This window comes from Thamnophis sirtalis, unplaced genomic scaffold (assembly GCF_051295495.1).
Source record: "Thamnophis sirtalis isolate CommonGarterSnake01/CBP01778 unplaced genomic scaffold, rThaSir2_p1.2 scaffold_1, whole genome shotgun sequence".
NCBI classification, from domain to species: domain Eukaryota; kingdom Metazoa; phylum Chordata; class Lepidosauria; order Squamata; family Natricidae; genus Thamnophis; species Thamnophis sirtalis.
Window position 1 is genome coordinate 97481544 of NW_028261381.1, and position 18053 is coordinate 97499596.

At 35.2% G+C, this 18053-nt stretch overlaps 1 protein-coding gene across 2 annotated transcripts in view; it reads left to right on the forward strand.

Annotated features, from left to right (window-relative positions):
- Nucleotides 1-2331: 2331 nt before the first annotated feature.
- The window catches only part of EHF (ETS homologous factor), a 42879-nt gene continuing 27157 nt past the window's right edge, over nucleotides 2332-18053 (forward strand). For both annotated transcript variants that reach the window (XM_087719665.1, XM_087719673.1), the window contains exon 1: nucleotides 2332-2492. The gene's annotated coding sequence lies outside the window, so the exon portion shown is untranslated. The remainder of the gene's footprint in view (nucleotides 2493-18053) is intronic.

The window sequence follows — 18053 nt, forward strand, 5'->3', positions numbered from 1 at the left end:
TTGCCTTCATTGTATCTGATTTAATAGAAACAAGACACCAGCTGTCAAAGATGACTTAATTTGAATTTCTGCACTAAGCAGGAACTTGAACTCTCAATTGAGATGTAAAAAAAGAAAGACTTAGAAATAATATAATATCATCTTAGTCAAATACCTAAAAAGGATGTCACTCAAATGAAAGTCAAGAGGTATCCTCAATTATCTGAGTGCAGGAAAGACTGGATTTAAATTGGAAAGGCAGATTCCAACTCAATTAGAAAAATATTATGAACATTAAGAGTAATTTAATAACCAAATATCCAGAAAGCTCTGGGCCTCCTTATCATATATGTACAAATGGAGATCAGATAAATATTTGTTGGGAATAGTTTAATTTAGTTGTCTGTATTGAGCCAAGGCTAGATTCCTTAGCTTAAACTGTCTCTTCTAAATCTATAGTTTCTGATTTGTAGCCAAGATAGGGTTCAGTTTCCAGCCCCATGTGCAGACTGATGGTTAATGACAGAAAGATTGTGCTTGGTCTTTGTGAAATAATTTAACTTCTTGTGCAGCAAATCCTACATTTCTAAATGTAGCCAGGAGAAAGTAAATGTAGGTCACTTGAATGCAAGTGATCTAGGCTACATAGTTAATATTACAGTCACATTTTTGCACACACTGTCAAGACCAACAGTCGCTAGTTCATGGTTTGTGGACTATAGGACAATCCTTTAGTCTACCTAAATCCAGAAATGCCTACTTGCCTACAAGGCCCAGTGAAGTGAAGAAAAATCTGCTCACCAGCTTCTGCACCACCTACTGTTGTCTGGTGAGCAGTGAGAATTGTTCTGCTGACATTTAGTTGCTTGGTCCATGTCCCACCTCTGAATTTCATTAATGAAGTTAAACTGAAAGATATTTTTTAATTAGCATTTATAAATTACAGGAACAGTTTGTTACACAAACTAAAGGAGTTTCAGATCCTTGAACAATCCATTCAGCTTCTTTCCACACCATTTGCTATAGAATCTGACAGAGTTCTGACAGAGGAAACATGGGTGGGGTTAATGGAAGTTCATTGTGACTCCATTTTGAAACAGAAAAGAAAGAATGATTTTTTAATTAATAAATTTATGTTAAAGGCACATTCTTTTTCTTTATTTTTGACTTATTATTAATGGATTGGAAAAGCTTCCATGTCGAAGCATTTGGAACAATTTGGTTTTAACATGCCAGTCCAACCAAATTAATCAAATAAACTTTTTAAAGGGCTGCCCTAAAAGAAAAATAAATCAGATTGGTGATTTATATACATTGCTGTTCCAGCTGTTCATGTGACATCATTGTTATGTTCTTGCTTTTGGTCCAGGATGGTGTTAGATACAGAGAAATAAGATTTTCTTTCACCTGTGTTTAGTAAAGCAACAGTCATCATCATGTATTTGTTCTTCTTTATGCTGCTTAAAGCAGTTGGGGTGGTAAACTTGGTAGAAAGGCATAATTCATGTGCAGTTCCTTCTGGACTGTATGTTATGGCCATACTTCAACAAACCTTAAGGGTCTTGTCATCCCATCTACACAAATTGGCTCAAAATTATTCTGAATAAATAGCACTTATTTATTCCTAGAATATGAATGGCAACCTCAATATTGAACTGAATGAAGCAAATACCTTCTTGTTGTCCCCTTTGATACAGATTGCCACATCTATAGTCACACCTTTGGCAGGTATGCTGCTTTCAGTTTGTGCCAAGTTTTTGTATTGTTTTGTGTGCGTGTGCAGGAATAATATGTGGAAAGGATAGTTTTAGACACAGACAGTCTTACACTGACTTACTGTGGGTAAATGAATACTGGGCAGGAACATTTGCTTGAACTTGCTGCCAGTGAAAATCTGTTGCATACAATTTGCTTTGTGGTTGAACTTTTTTTCTCGTCCTGTTGATTTCAAATGATCCAAGCTTACAAATACGTTTTTGGAGCATAATTTCCTTTCTTCTAATTGCATGCATTAATTCCCTGAAATAACCTGTCTTGTGAGGGTGGTGGGAGTGGGGATAGATTAGTCTTTTAAAGAAAAGCACAGGCGCGCGCGCGCAGGCACGCACAAACAACACACACTCTCAGAGGGAAACCAATGTCTCATCTATTAAAAAGACTCTCTTTTGTTCTCAGGACACAAATGTAACCTGGTTAGACTTGTTTTGTTTGTGCGTGAAGGTGTGAGTTGGCTGGCTGTATGCAAATATTTGCAAGCCCTGTTTTTTTTTAAAGTTTAATTTTAGAAGATCCAATCAGAATAACAGGAAGTGACCTAAGGTATTCCACAATTGGACAGGTAAGCATTCTAAAAGATGCTTTAAAATTAATAACACATCCATTTATCTTCACTGCTGCGAGTGAAGTGATAGCCTGCCACCTATGTTTACTTAATAGCTGACATACCTTGGCCACTCTTTTTACTTTTTGCTCTAACTAAAGGATTTCCTCAACAGAATCAGCAGCTAAATGAGGTAAGGGCTTTTTAACTTGGTCTCTCCTTCAGTTTTTTTTTTTTCTTTCTTAAAAAACCACTAGGACTGGAATTTAAAAAAATGCTTACCTACCTGCAACATTTGGCCATGATGCTAAACTCTGTACTCTGAAAATGCAGGTGGAATTCTTTGATCAAAAGCTGTTGAGCTTGTTAAAGAGTTTGGCTGCCATCCTACTCTTTTGGCAGCTTGAAGTTCAGTGAAATCAGTGAATTTAAAGTGTCATAGATAGGTGCAGGCTGCAGCAATTTGCTCCGCCAGTAGAAAAGCAGAGCACTTTTGAAGTAAAAATGTTAATAATACTTCAATTTCTTCATCTTGACTTTAGTATGCTCAGCACTGATACAGTCACTAACCTGAAGTAAAACAATCAAAGAAGGGGGTGGGGGGTATGACAGTTCTTATTTGCAGGTACTAACTTTGGGATAGACTGAATTCTTGGATGTTCCTTGATGGTATATTTTTTAACTATGGGCAATCCAGAAGTCAGCTCTGTTGAGTACAACATTGCTCTGAGTTTTCTTAAACATATGAGATGCTAGTTTTAGTAAAATAAGGAACTTACATAACTTTGGATCAGCACCAAATGGTATGTTTGCTTCTCCAATGAAATCTTTGGCAAAGTAGTTTACGGCTAGCATTGCCAACCCTGGAATTACTAATATCTGTGTATCATGAAATTGTACCAAAATGTTTCCTATTCTGGTCTGATCTCAGTCAAAGAAAAAATTCCTGATCATCTTGCCCAATCTCCAGAAAATATACCTCTGGCTGCTTTCCCATCAGTTCCATGCTCTTAATTATTTCTACAGCTTTATATACCCCAAGTTTAGGAACTTTAGCAGAAGGGAATAACAGCAAAATAGGGACTAGGATTTAATTTTGGTATACTGTAAAATGTGCCCTTTTCCAATGGCTTTCACTGCTCTTTTTGACCGAGTAACTCCAAGACATTAGAGATGGTTTAATTTAACATGATGGTATGTTGTAGTATTTTAGGAACAAACTGTGCACTTAAATTCCTAGTCATTTTAGGTGATTGTCTAATGTCTATTTGTATAAGTGCAATTTTAGTTTTTACTTTTCTTCTTGAGTTATTTTTGAGTTATGTTGTTCTGTGTCTGCATGAACAACCTGGATATGCAGGATAATAGGCAATGTTTAACATTTTCATTTGAAGTTTAATATTAACCAGAATTATGAGGCTGATAATTTTTATTGATAGTTAAGAAATATTTTTTATCAAAGAGATAGCAAAGGGAATGTGGCTTTTAATGCTACATAAATTCAGGATAGATAAATGTATTTGGCAAAAATATCAAACTGAAGGCAATATATTCCTTTTCTGAATAGTTTTTTTCAACATTATTATGATAAGAAAGGAAAACAGAGTCAGCTACCAATTATTTTTATTTTGTGCTAAAAATGCTTATTGTATTTTCGCCCCTGTCGACTTTGGCCCAGATCCTATGTGCGCTTAGTTGAAAGTTAGTTCACTCACTACAATGAGATTAATTTCTGAGACAAACTAAAAGAAAAACACTGCAATAAATTAGTATTTGCTTTTTAAATATTTTAAATATAATGTATATATAAGTTGTTCTTTCTTCTTTCTATCCTTTCTACAGTTCCCTTTTTATATTTTTTCTGTGAATTATAGGGGCAAAAAGGTGAACATTTTACGTTAAGAAATGCCTACAAGTACTCAATACAATTGCATATAACAGATGTGCCGTCCATTATATTTTATGTATTGCCCAAAGTAGTGTTCAATATTAAAATATTCTACTATGTTATTGTCATTGCAAAGGATGTGTGATATTACAGTGAGGTAGAAATATAAAATTGTTTACAAACACGAGTTCACATCATCTAGACATGCCACACACACACATTCCTTTGGAATATAATTTTCCTTATATATGATCAAAAGTATATGATTAAGAAAACTATATTTTTCTAATAAGATATGGAGAAATGTTAAAGCATATTAGAACTACTGGGATAGAGAGCTTTCCTTGTGTTCTACATCATGGTTATAAAAACTGGATATAGGGAGCTGATCAGATTGTCTACCTAATTTCCTTGCATATGTTGCTATTTTTATATACAGAAAGTGGCAGCATAGGATTGTGACATGAGAAAGCCATTTCTATGCCATTAGTTGTTTGTAAAATATTGCAATTGAAGACATGTAGTGAGGTTTCCTACTTTTGCAATTTACTTAATCCAAGGGATTATACAAATCTGCAAAAAGGCCATTAAGACAGACAGACAGACAGACAGAGTAATTGTTCTTCTTGCATTAATTCATCATTCCTTCAATGAGATCCAGAGGGAATCTAAGGTATGTTGGTATACAAATTCCTTGAAAGAACTTCAATTTGGGACTTTCTAAGTGAATTAGAAGTTGAATTTTCCATACACAGATGTAAACTTTTATCTATTAACCTATTAGAATTTATTTCAATTAACTGAGCACGGTAGATGAAAATAACTTAGGATAGATGAAAAAACTATTACAGAAGTCCTATTACAGAATTAAGTCCTATTTCAGATTTTTCTTCTGAATAATCATTTCTAGCATTGCTCTGAAAAACAACCTTCTTAATTATTATGAAAACCAATGTGATTAAACTGATTTGTAGTGTTGAGTCTTAACCAATGATATCTGTGTATATTGATAGTCTTACCAATGCACAAAAATTTGGTAAAATTAGTTTTCTTATTCTTTGTAATTGAGGGTGAACTCCACCTGAACTTTCTTTTCACAAAGAATTGACTTCTATGTCTAAATACAGGGAATTCACATAGGGCCCTGGATCATAGAACACATAATTATTTTAAGATGAACTATATCTCTACTTCCCAACAAGCATAGCTTTCTCTAAGTAGTCAATTTGTGTAGTCAGCATTTAAAGGCACAAAGTAAACAACATTAAATTAGATATAGAAGTTGACATCATACACCAACAGATGTTAACTATGCTAATAATAGCTTGACTACCAACCAAAATTCTTTTAAAATGAAAGCACTTGCCTATATGAATACAAGACATTTCTTAAAACTCCTTACTTTATCAAGTTTGTATTGAATTCTATTATCCTGGAATATAAAACAATTTAGTTACAATACAGTATAAATATAGATTGGAGATTTTTTTCCCACTTCCAAACTTCCAGTCTAGCTTAATGTCAATGTATCCCACTCTTTATGCAAACCTCTGTCTTTTGATTTTATGCATGAAATGACGACAGTCACTATTCTGTATGAGTAGAGGAGGTTTATATTTTTGGGTCAAGAGGATCGCAGCATTTGAAGATGCAAAGCTACAATGATGAGATATATCATAGGCATGCCTCTTTCATGGGTAGGGATGGAATCCCTACCGGTGACAGAAGTAGCTTCATATATAGGAAAAAAGATATGTAATTTAACAAACTTTCAATCTGAATTGGATACGTGGGACCACATTTCAGTCTTAGAGTGTTCTATTAAATTAGAAATCTTATGGAAAGTTAATGCAGCACATCTAATGAATAGAATATGCAATTGCCCTATCTATCTATAAACAAATTTAAGTTAAAAGGTGTTAGTTTTTTAAAATTAAATTGTAAAAATATTGTATATAGGAATAGCCTTTTATATAGCAGTAGACTCTAGTTATGCAAAAAAAAGAATATCTGGTTCAATCTGTACCAGAGGCATTTTCAGCAGAAAAGATGGGTATTTCTTGAAGAGCTACTGATACACAACTAGGGACTGTAAAATGAAACTGATTAATAAATTAAAACATGGCAGGTGTCTTCCCATTTCATTGAATCTCATGGGGTTTGGTCATTTTACTACTGAAATGTTATAGGAAGCTGTTATAATCTCAGGAGATTTCATGGGAGAACACTGAAATCTCACACGATTTTATGGGAACATCAAAAAAACGTGTGATTTTGTGATCCACAAATTATTGTGGCTATTTATTAATTCCTAAATTGAACTCTTGATTGTACTGATGTTTGGCACATGTGGAAAAATATCTGTCTGATGTAGACCACAGTGCACACTACATGTGTTGATGGTCTGATTCAACATATAGCAATTTGTTTTCTGAAATTCGTGATTTTCCTAGGTATTTCTCAGACATTGTTTTATTAAAGCAGTTAAACAAGACATCTGTTGTCTTACCCTATGTTTGTCTGATTTGACATGAAACCTAAACAATAGTTCAGTTACAGCTCTTGATCTGTCATAATAGTGATGCATACTCTAGTTTGAAGAAAGAAGAGGAAGCATAACTATATTATTAAGTATTTCGTAAAAATAGTGGAAGCCCCGATGAAGTAAAATTTGGTAACAATTAATAGCTATAAAAGAAACCTAGGAAAACGTGGCATAATTTGCATGAATATAATTGAAATAATATTGTGGTATATTACTCTAAGTACAGTAAGTAAATAATCCCATAACTAAATCCCAACATGATACAAAATATAGAACACTTAGGTTACATATTTGTTTATTAGTCTTACTAGATAGAAAATTACATATTAGAAATAAAGTTAGCAAATGAATGGACAAATTGGGTTCTCTATATGAATATTCTATAATATCATAAAGACAGAGCCATTTTCACTCATAGCATTCAATGTGCTATTTAGGAACTATTTAAGAGTTGCCTGCAAAATTATGCAAGTACCAAGCTCCAAACTCATATGCAACAAGGCTTCTTGTTGGTTCTGCACAGTATCCAAATCTGCTCTAGAGAGCATGGGGTTGAAGAACAAAGGAAAAATGTGTTCCTTTGATGAATGCATTCTACTAAGGAAATGACACCACTAGATATATAGCCTAAAAATGTGTGTTTAATATGAGCACAGGAGCACTGCAACCTAATTTATGTGTAGTCTCTAGCTCCATGATGGTGAATCTATGGCACAGAGCCCTCTATGTGGGCATGTGCTTTGTCACCAGCTGGTCTTCATGGGCACTGGACTGCCAGGAAAGAGCCTGAAAATGGCCCAAAAAACAACCAATAATCAGGCGGTTTTTCAGGCCATTTTTCAGCCGTTTTCTGGGATGTTTTAAAGCTATTTTTTTGACTGTTTTTGGCCCCCAAAATGGCCAAAAAACAGGCATGCACGTGACAGCACATGCTGGAATCCGGAAGACCCACTGGCCAGCATGCTCATGTGCACTTCCAGGTGGTCTTCGGGTTTCTGGTGCTCCGGCACACATGCACACGCGTTCTGGTTTGGGCACTCGATGCTGAAAAGGTTTGCCATCACTGCCCTAGCTACAACAAAGTTACAACTAAGAACTTTCACAGTTACATTATCAATGATAATGTATGTGTCTCAATGTAATAGCAGAAGCTTATCATAACAGACTTACAATTAGAGCTTTCTATTTAGGACAGGGGTAGTCAACCTTTTTATTACCTACCGCCCACTTTTGTATCTCTGTTAGTAGTAAAACTTTCTAACCGCCCACCGGTTCCACAGTAATGGTGATTTAAAAAGTAGGGAAGTAACTTTACTTTATAAAATTTATAAAGCAGAGTTACAGCAAACCCCTACCGCCCACCATGAAAGCTGGAACACCCACTAGTGAACGGTAGGGACCAGGTTGACTAACACTGATTTAGGACAATAAGTGCATGAAAGCTACTGATAACATGAAAAAATGCATAGGCAAAATCCTTGTTAACCAGAAAGAAACATTTAAATTGAAAACTATTTATAAGAGATGAGACAATGATAATAGCAATGTTATATATATATATATATATATATATATATATATATATATATATATATATATATATATATATATATATATATATATATATATATATATATATATATATATATATATATATATATATAATCAAATTTGGATTAACATTGTAAAGTAAAAATAAAGTTTATAGTAAGGTGGAAATAAAGCTATTATCTGTAAAATGCCCAGAGATGGGGAGTATCTAAATTGGCTAGATGGGGGGGGGGGGGAAGGAAGGAGGGAGAGAGAGAGAGAGAAGAGAGAATTAGGTTCTAAATCACTCTTCTATTATAAGCTAGAAGACATTCCCAAATTCTGTTCTAGCTATAGTACAAGAGAAATATAATACTGTCTCCAGGTCTAGTGTTTGGGCTGTTTAACATTTTAATGAGAAATTATTTCAGATACTACCTGGAAAACATTATTACTCATGATAGGATAGTTGATAGATAGGTTGGTTTCTCAGTAATCCAACAAAGAAACCAAGGGGATTGCCTGTGAGATTTGTTCCCCAGGAGATAACTCAAGTTGTATACTTATATGGTCAATTATCAACTTGCTTTATTTTTGCTTATGTTTTTAGCAAATTTTCATCAGTTTAATCCAAGCATTCTTTTATGTTAGGCTTTCATTTCGTTGCCTTTGAGGGAGTAACTAATTTATAACACTAGAATATTACTCTTTCGTGTTATGGAAAAAAATCAGCCAAGATGTTGTGGTTGGAAAAGCCGGTACACCCAACATAATTATCTCCAAATTTGTCTGAATGGTTTTGACCAAATATATCATTATTATTACATATCATTGTGGTACAATTGCACAAAATTTCATTAATAAAAGCAGGCGGACAGATGTAGTACTGTCTAATTGGTATTTTAATACTTTCTCTGCCTCTTAAAGTTTTCTTTGCAATGATAAGTTTTTAACTATGTTAATAATGACTGCTATTCAGCAGAATTACAATGCAAAATATAAAATATCAGAGGAACAGAATTTGGGGAGAAATTTAGGTTCTGAGACTCCTTTGATTTGGTGTGTGCCTATTGCGCAATCTCTGAAAGTTTTACTTTTTTTTTTGTCTCTCTGCTAGGAGTGTATTTTCTTCTGATGTTTAGGTTGATTATAATTATTATACTGAAAATGTGGTGGGTTTTGTTATAATTATACATTATACATTCTGGATGTATGGAATGTTGTCATCAATGCAATGACAGAGCTGCTTCAGACACTGACCTCCTGTCAAATGAATTTTATGGAAAGGATGCTATTATGGACCTTCTCTTTATTTGTAGCTGTATCTAAAGCAAGAATGGATAGTTGAAACGAAGAGCACTTCTTTTTAAAGCATATTTATTCTGTGTATGGCAATTGTGTTCCAAGACAGATCAGGGTGAGGCATTTTTTGGATTTCCTATGGCAATGGCTTTGAATCTGTAATTGTTGCTGTTTCCTTTTTTGCACTCAGACATGTTTGTTATCTTTCATATAACAAAGGAATCTTTGGTATGATCCATAAATTTACCTCTGGTGAATTTACCTCCTGGATTTGTTTTGTTAATGATATAGGTAGGGTTTGAACCTACACAACTAGTGATACCTGAATTTTGGTATTTAAACTCACAGGTGCTTTTGGTAGTAACAACTTTAGCCCTGGAAGCTTCTTCTTCAGGCTGTGGTTGTGCAATTGCCATTTTGGTTGCCTATTTATATAATTTAAAGAAATAAGGATGAAGGGTTGGTTCTTATTTCTTCTTTAATCATTTCTTGATGCATTTTCATTCCGAGATAATGTGTAAGATGAGAACATCGAGAAGGTTGATGTTTTGAAAGTATGTAAGTAAATGTAAGTTTTAAGTGGAAATGTGTTTGTTATTTATTCTAACCATATGAACTCATGAAAGCCCATTAAACTGTTGTACATCAGCAATCAAGAAGCAAACTGGCATATTGAAAAATAAACAATGTGATTCCATGTCCCTATGGTCCATTAATAGTGGGAACTTAATAATTAATCTTATCCTGAGTCATAAGGGAGACCAACAAGTGCAAAATAGAAGTCAGTTTTAACCTAACTTACTCCTAATTCAGTGCATATTTGATTGTATTCTTAAGATCTGAATTCAAACGTTGGGATAGACCCATTTGTGCGTTCTGATCTGAAAGTAAAACTCCTTTATTTTCTCATGTTCTGCTTCATTTTTCGGTGACAATACTCATTGTTAAAGATTTGTAGATACAACTATTTAAGGCAAATGCTTTTTTGTTCCTGGAGAATTGGGGAGGTGGTTTAGAATGCCACAATTAACTTACATTGTCATCACTTTCATCATGGTCCTTCCTAATGATTCTTCAAAACTGTAATACAGCAAAAGAGATTGTAAACAAAATTTGCTTACACTTGTTTATACAACCCCTCTTTGGAGGTTTTGAATATTGTATTTGTTCTGTCCTAAACTGTTCATTTTTGGCTGGATGGAAAAGTATATCAAATACTATGATCTCACAGGGCCCTCATCTTCCAAAAGCTATGAAATTTTGCTACTGATGTAAAAACATTCCTATCAGCATTTAAAAGGAAAAACAACAGCGACAGAATGAGTATAGTTTTAGATATGCATCCTTTTCTTTGCTTTTTTGACTTTCAAATAATCTAGCACGCCAAAAGTGGGTCTAAGCTCAACTCTGATAAGACGAATGTAAACAGCAGGTGCAATAATAATGATGATGATGATGATGATAATAACAATAATCATGTTAATATTGCCAACTCAAACAAAATTACTTGGAAGATACTGACAAGGCAACAGAAAGCCATGCCAACAATCAAATTAACAGTTCTGTTTATGGTAGGTTTTACCTTGACAACTTGTTTCCAGTCTTTTGATATATAAATGCTCTATTGTACTGCTGAATCCATCTTACATTTGGTAAGCCTGCCAACAGCTTTACACAATAGGCAGGGGAGCTGTTTTCTGCTGTTGCAGCAGCAAGAGAAAAGCAATTTAAGTTGAGAAATGTTGCTTTCAGCAGCTCATTAAGCAATCAATTTTTCCTTTGCTTATTAAGAGGTTCACTTAACTCCTATTAATTTCTGAATTTCCTTTGGATCAAACCTGTGGCTTTTAAGGATCCTTTTGTTTAGGATGGTGCTTCCCTGGCCATTCACATGAGAACAAGTGAATAAAGATTACTAATCAGAACTTGAAGGTACCTTGGAGGTCTTCTAGTCCAACCCCCTGCTCAAGCAGGAGATCCTATACCCTTTCAGATAGGTAGCTGTCCAGTCTTTTCTTAAAAACAGTGCAGTGCTGAAGCACCCACAACTTCAAAAGTCAAGCTGTTCCGCTGTTTAATTGTCCTCACTGTTAAGAATTTTCTCCTTAGCTTTAGTTTGCTTCTCTCTTTGATTAGTTTCCATTCATTGTTTCTTGTCTTACCTTCTGATGCTTTGGAAAATAAGTTGACACCTTCTTCTTTGTGGCAGCCCTTCAAATACTGGAATTCTGCTATCATGTCACTCCTAGTCCTTCTTTTGTCTAGAATGATCATACCCTATTCCTGCAACAGTTTTTCACATGTTTTTGTCTCCAGGCTCTTAATCATCTTAGTTGCTCTTCTTTGCACTTTTTCCAAAGTCTCAATATCTTTTTTCGAATGTGACCAAAACTGGATGCAGTATTCCAAGTGTGGCCTTACTAAGGATTTATAAACCGGTACTAACACTTCATGTGGTTTTGATTATATGGCTCTGTTTATACAACCAAGGATTATATTAGCTTTTTTGGCTGCTGCCATATACCGTTGGCTGATTTTTAAGTGATCGTTCACTAGGACTCCAAGGTCCATCTCATAGTTACTCTCTTCCCATCACCTGGCTGGGAAGGGCTGAATTAATTTTTCTCAGAAATTTAATTTTATATATGCTTTTTGTTCTCTGGTATATTCCCAATATAACTTGATCTTCAGAACAATGCAACGTACTGCACTTAAGATAGGAAAATAGGTTTCTCTGGTGCGGTGCCTGCACTAATTTTTAAGGTCAGCTGGGTTCTCACCCAACAAAAGAAAGCCATAAAGAGCATATTGCATCTGCACTTTTCCATTTTAAAATATTGGAATTCTATTTTAAAAAGTATTACTGTATTTTTCGGAGTATAAGACACACCTTTTTCCCTCAGAAAAGAGGCTGAAAATCTGAGTGTGTCTTATACACTGAATACAGCATTTTTTACCTCCTGAAACCCCACCCCTTCACCAAAATAGCAGTGCGTAGTCTTTAAGAGGCTTTTAGAGTGCTCCTGGGTGCTGGCAAAGGCAGAAATGAGTGAAAAATGGGGCATTTTTTGCCCCCCCCCCAGCCCACAGGAGCCTCCTAAAGGCTATGCATGCCCTTTTTTTGACAAAAAAATGGGCCTGCTTTTGTGAAAAACAGCCCATTTTCTGCTCATTTTTGCCCCTCCCCCATTTCCCAGGAGCACTCTACAAGCCTCCTAAAGGCTATTCATGCCCTTTAAAAAAAAAAAAACGGGCCCTTTTCGTGAGGTCTGCAGAGTGCATTTTTTTTTATTTGCCTCTTCGAAATCTTGGTGCATCTTATACTCCAAAAAATACGGTATATTTTGTCCTGAATTCTATATAATATTTGTGGGAGACAAGGAAAAACATTGCCATTATCTTCAAGTTATCTAACTCCAGCCGTCTGAAACAAGATAACTAATTCACAGTTTGGTTTCAAAGTTCTTTGGTGGATTAAGTGAGAAAGGATGAGAGTTGAATTTAATACCACAGAGATCAGCACCATTAATTTCCATGGAGTGCCTTCTTTCCTCAAAATAGGTTCAGAATACATCAAGGCAAGACAAACAAAAATCAAACAAAGTAAGGATCATGAATTAGAATATATTACTATTTGAATTGGAAGGAAAACTCCCTATAGGGCAAAAATTTAGTCAAGAGCAAGCAAGTGTATATAATTCTATAAATATTATCTGGACCAGAGTTTCAATGGGGGACAAAAGGCTGAAACCTCTCTACCACCTTGGTCCTAATCGACATCATGCTTCCCATGACTTGTTTTTTTTTTCTTAGAATAATGCAGGCCTTTGCTAATTGCAAGAGTGGTAACATGTATAGGTCAGCCTCAAGACTTCTCTGACCATTCCCTCATACTACACTACTCATTAAGTAGAAAAAACTCCCTGCAAATCATCGCTAATTCTACATATCTTTTACTGGCCATCAAGTGGGATTAAGTATCTTTTAGTGGCCATTAAGTTTAACAGCCAAGTTCATCTTCAGTAATTAAGTTAATGAAATGCTTTGCGGTGTTTGTCTCTGTTGGCTATCAATTAAATAAAAAGGATGATCCCAAAAAGCTTTTAACAGAAAGAATAAGTCCTTTCCCTTTGTTATCGCCATCACTTCAAAAATCTCCAAACAAGTGCCTGAACTGTTTTGTTTTTGACTTAAAAGTAGCTAAGAGATTAACTGAAGGTGGGAACTTCCTAAATTTATAAATGGGCATTATGAACTAAACTGTGTAATTGTCTTTGTTTTCCTAACAATTATTAACAAAGAGTAGATCATTTCCATTCATACTTGGGGTGGTTTTTTTTTTTTGGTTAATTTCTACTTCCTGCTGCAACTTTCCATCTCTGCATCTTCCACATTGTCTATCTATCTATACCACATTGTCTGCCCTTTTGGTGCGATATGGGGATGGATGTGACAGCTCATGAAAATTAAGATCTGCCCCATCAAGTGTTACAGTTAAAATTATAGAATTTAAACAAAATTAAACATGAAAAGATGCAAATTACTGCAAGCTATAGGAGACAGAAATATTTTCAGGATGATGGGTAAATTTAATTAGAATACTGATGTTCTGTATATTTTCCCATGATTCCACCTTTATTACCTAATCTTTATGATTATAGTAGATTTTTCAGCCCTTATTTCTGCCTTCCAAACCAAAAAGAATACACTGATTCCTTTCCAATCTTTTGCCTCCTATTTGCTATTTCTGCTTTGGCTTTTTTCCCTATGAATTGTATCTCACAATTCTTATTTCTTCCTTACTGTCCATAATGTTTCCTTTCATTCTCAGCCTCTCATAAGCTCCAACTGCAAGAACTTGTGTTTCTGAATGAAAAGGACAGAAAACCAGGAAATGAATCTCCCGTTCATTGATCTTAATAGTCTAGAACAAAATAGTCAGGGATTTTATTTGTTTATTTTATTAGTTTGTCAAACATGTACAGGATAGCAGGTATAACTATGAACATGGACATGAAGAAAGGAAATGAATACAAGTAAATGGGACTGTAGGACAAGGATGGTAGGCAGACTGGTGTGCGTATGCGCCCCCCTTTACGGACCTCTTAGGAATGGGGTGAGGTCTATGGTAGACAGTTTAAGGTTGAAGCTGTGGGGGGTTTGAGAATGTAACAACAGACATAGGTAGAGCATTCCAGGCATTAACCACTCTGCTGCTGAAGTCATATTTTCTGCAATCGAGTTTGGAGCTGTTTACCTTAAGTTTGTATCAATTGTTTGCCTGTGTATTGGTTGAATCTGAAGTAGTAATTGATAGGTAGGACGTTGTAGCAGACAATTTTGTGTACAATGCTTATGTCCAACTGCAGTTGGTGCAGTTCCAGGTTCAAGACCAAAATATCATCATTCTTAAGTCCAAGCCCAAAATATCATCATTCTTCTATCATCATTCTTAAGCATTCTGTGACCTGGGTACTTCATCTTTTGCTTTATTAATGAAACTTCGAGTTTGACTGATACCTGTTTAGGAGTAGCCTCTTTAGTTTTCAGACTTTGTTTTATTTAGGAACTGTGATTCTAATCACTACCACAAATATCTAAGTGAGTTGAATCAATTTATTTTCAACATATTTTTTATATATGAAGCCTATTCTGTTGAGATCTGCCATTCATTTTCTCTGAGATGTTCTCCTTTGGATAGTATTGTTCTCGTTAGGATTTTTAAGAATTTGTTTAAAATTCACTTAGTGTTTTTAAACTTATTTTACTATTGAAAATTTCAGAAAGTTCCTCTGCAGCCTTTTATGATTTCTGTTGTGCATGTTTTTTGTTATTCTAAAACTTTCCTGGCTACCCATGAAAATTTGAAAAAGCCAAAGGAAAGAATCTCATAGTGATGTAATGGGAAACTGGAAGCCAGGGAAAATAAGTCTCCTGAAGAGATGATTATACTGTACTTTAGGGGGAAAAAACAGGACATTCAAATGCATTGCTCATGTGAATGTGCCAAGCTCCTCCCATTTTGCTTTTTCCTTGGCATGATACTAGTGGTATTTATTTTTACATGGAACTATTCAAATGTTTGAATATTTAAGTCTCCAGGACTGATGCATTTAGTATAAGCAGAAGTTGCAGGAAGCCAAAATTATAAATATTATTTATATTTTAGATCTTATTGTCTCTTAGAATAAAATGTTGTCTTATTTATTTGTTTCAATTTCTTTCATTGTGTTGCCCATCTACTAACCTAGAAAAAATAAGTTTAAAATGCTATGTTAGATGCTAATGTACTAAATTGGGATGTGTAATGTGACCACAGGCACACCTTCCTTCTCACCTGCTCAGCTGCTACCCCACCCTCCTGTATTTTTATTTTAATTAAAATACTTATAAATTGAAATTACATTATTTATAATTTATTAATTTAAATGAAGTCAAAGGGCAAGCCAACTTCAGCACGATCTTTATTTATAAGAATAATTCTGGGACTTACTCATAGGCATGCCTAGAAAAAATAATGCCAGGCATCTTCAGGTGTTTTGTTGGTAATTATGCCCATGTGCACAATGAAAAAAGTTGAACTGCAATAGTGGAAAGGTTCTGGATAACCAGAGGGGAATTGGGTAACAACTTCACCAGTTTGTATTCCCGTAAATAAGTGTTATGACTAATCATCCCCACTCCCATGGCAGCCATTTCTGTGCATTTACTTGCAACCCAGAGGAATGTGTATAAGAAATAAAGGAAAATGCCAGACAACTGTCAGCAGAATAATCCCCTGAAAACCAAATGGAACTGAACCAAATTTAGTATCAGAGAAGACAGTAGCCAAAGAAAGATCAAGCTTGAAACTAGGCTGGGAATTGTGGGATGAGTCCCCTCCCCACAGTTCCCCATACATTCCTTCAGGAGAGGCGGATAGGAAGCACTCTGCCGTATTGTTGACTGCTCCATTTAAACCCTCTTCTCCTGGGCACATCACCCAGAGGAGATGACCTCAATTTTCTCAGTCTGCACATAGGTGAGAATAGAAGTACACCCATAGGTGTATGCCACACATTGCATCCAGATGGCCCCACTGCTAAGAGGCTGGAAAAAATTCCAGAAGCCATGCTTAGCATGTTTTCTCTACCTTGAGAGACTAGAAAGTCCCTGTCTCTCAGAGAAACTACAGCCTCGTCTAAGAATTCCAAATATGTAAAGATTGCCAAGGATGCTTAATTAATAGCCCAGGTCAGGAATTGTAGAGAGCTCCTGGAAGACTCAGGATCCTACAGATTCAAGGAAGCTAGTCTGTCAGGATAATTATTTTTATCCTTGTTTACATTTTTTTATTCTACTTTTCTTCTTCTTCTTCTGTTGTTTTATTGGGTACAAGTACACAAATTGCTACATGAGTTGCACTAGATGCCAGTTTGCTTTCAGGTTTAATTCAAGGTGTGGTTATCATCTCTAAAGCCCTTCATGGCATGGAACCAGATTATCTGAGGAACCATCTCGTCCTGATTGCATTGACTTGTCCCACCCCATCAGGTAGAAAGTGCAATGGAATGGATCCTGCTAATTAAAGAATTTTGACTACCAGGAGCTAGGAAGAGAGCTTTCTTCGCCACTGCCCGTCCTTTGGAATATTTTACCCCCAGAGATGAAGTGAGCCATCAATCTTCTGGGCTTTCAGAAAATTCTTAAGACCTGGTTCTGTCGATTAGAATAGCAGTTTAAGAGTGTTAGGTAACCTGGAGGGGGCTGATGGCTTGAGGACACTTCTTCTGTCATAACTCTTTAGCCTTCTTAACTTCTTAAATTGTTTTTTTTTTACTTTTAACTTGTACATTTTAACTGTGCTTTTAGTCTTGTTTTTACATTATTTTACAATGTTTTTAAGCCAACCAGAGTCAGTTTGGTGACATGAACAATGTAAAAACTTGATAACTAAACAAATGAATGAACAAATAAATAAACATTTGTGTTAAGTGCCATGCTGCTGTTTCCTCTAAACAACCCTAGGAACATTTATTTCAGACAAAAAGCTAACAAAAAGCTAAATCATAGGCAGAAGGTTATATTTTACTGTAGCTATACAATTGTTTCTATCAAAAAAGCAGATTTTATAAAAGCTAAAGTCAAACTAAGCAAAGGAGACCAACCCAGTTATAAAATTCATGGCCTGAAAATTGCTTGTGGTATGCATAACACGTGTGTAATATCTATGTATGTGTTTATTGTATTTATTGTTTATGTGTATACTCTGTGTGTGTGAATTCAATTTTTTGAGTAAATTAAAATTATAAAGGAAGATGGCATAGCACATGCATTATCATCTTGACTCAACAACATCTTCACCTCAGCATGCTAACAACAACTAGGGACAACTGGTGAAGTGCTACACAAGGCAGAGAATAGATCCTAGCCATTCTATCAGAAATTACAGGATTATGATCTAATGAAAGGAAGTATAAGACTAAATGCTTTTCTATAAAAAGGTCAAG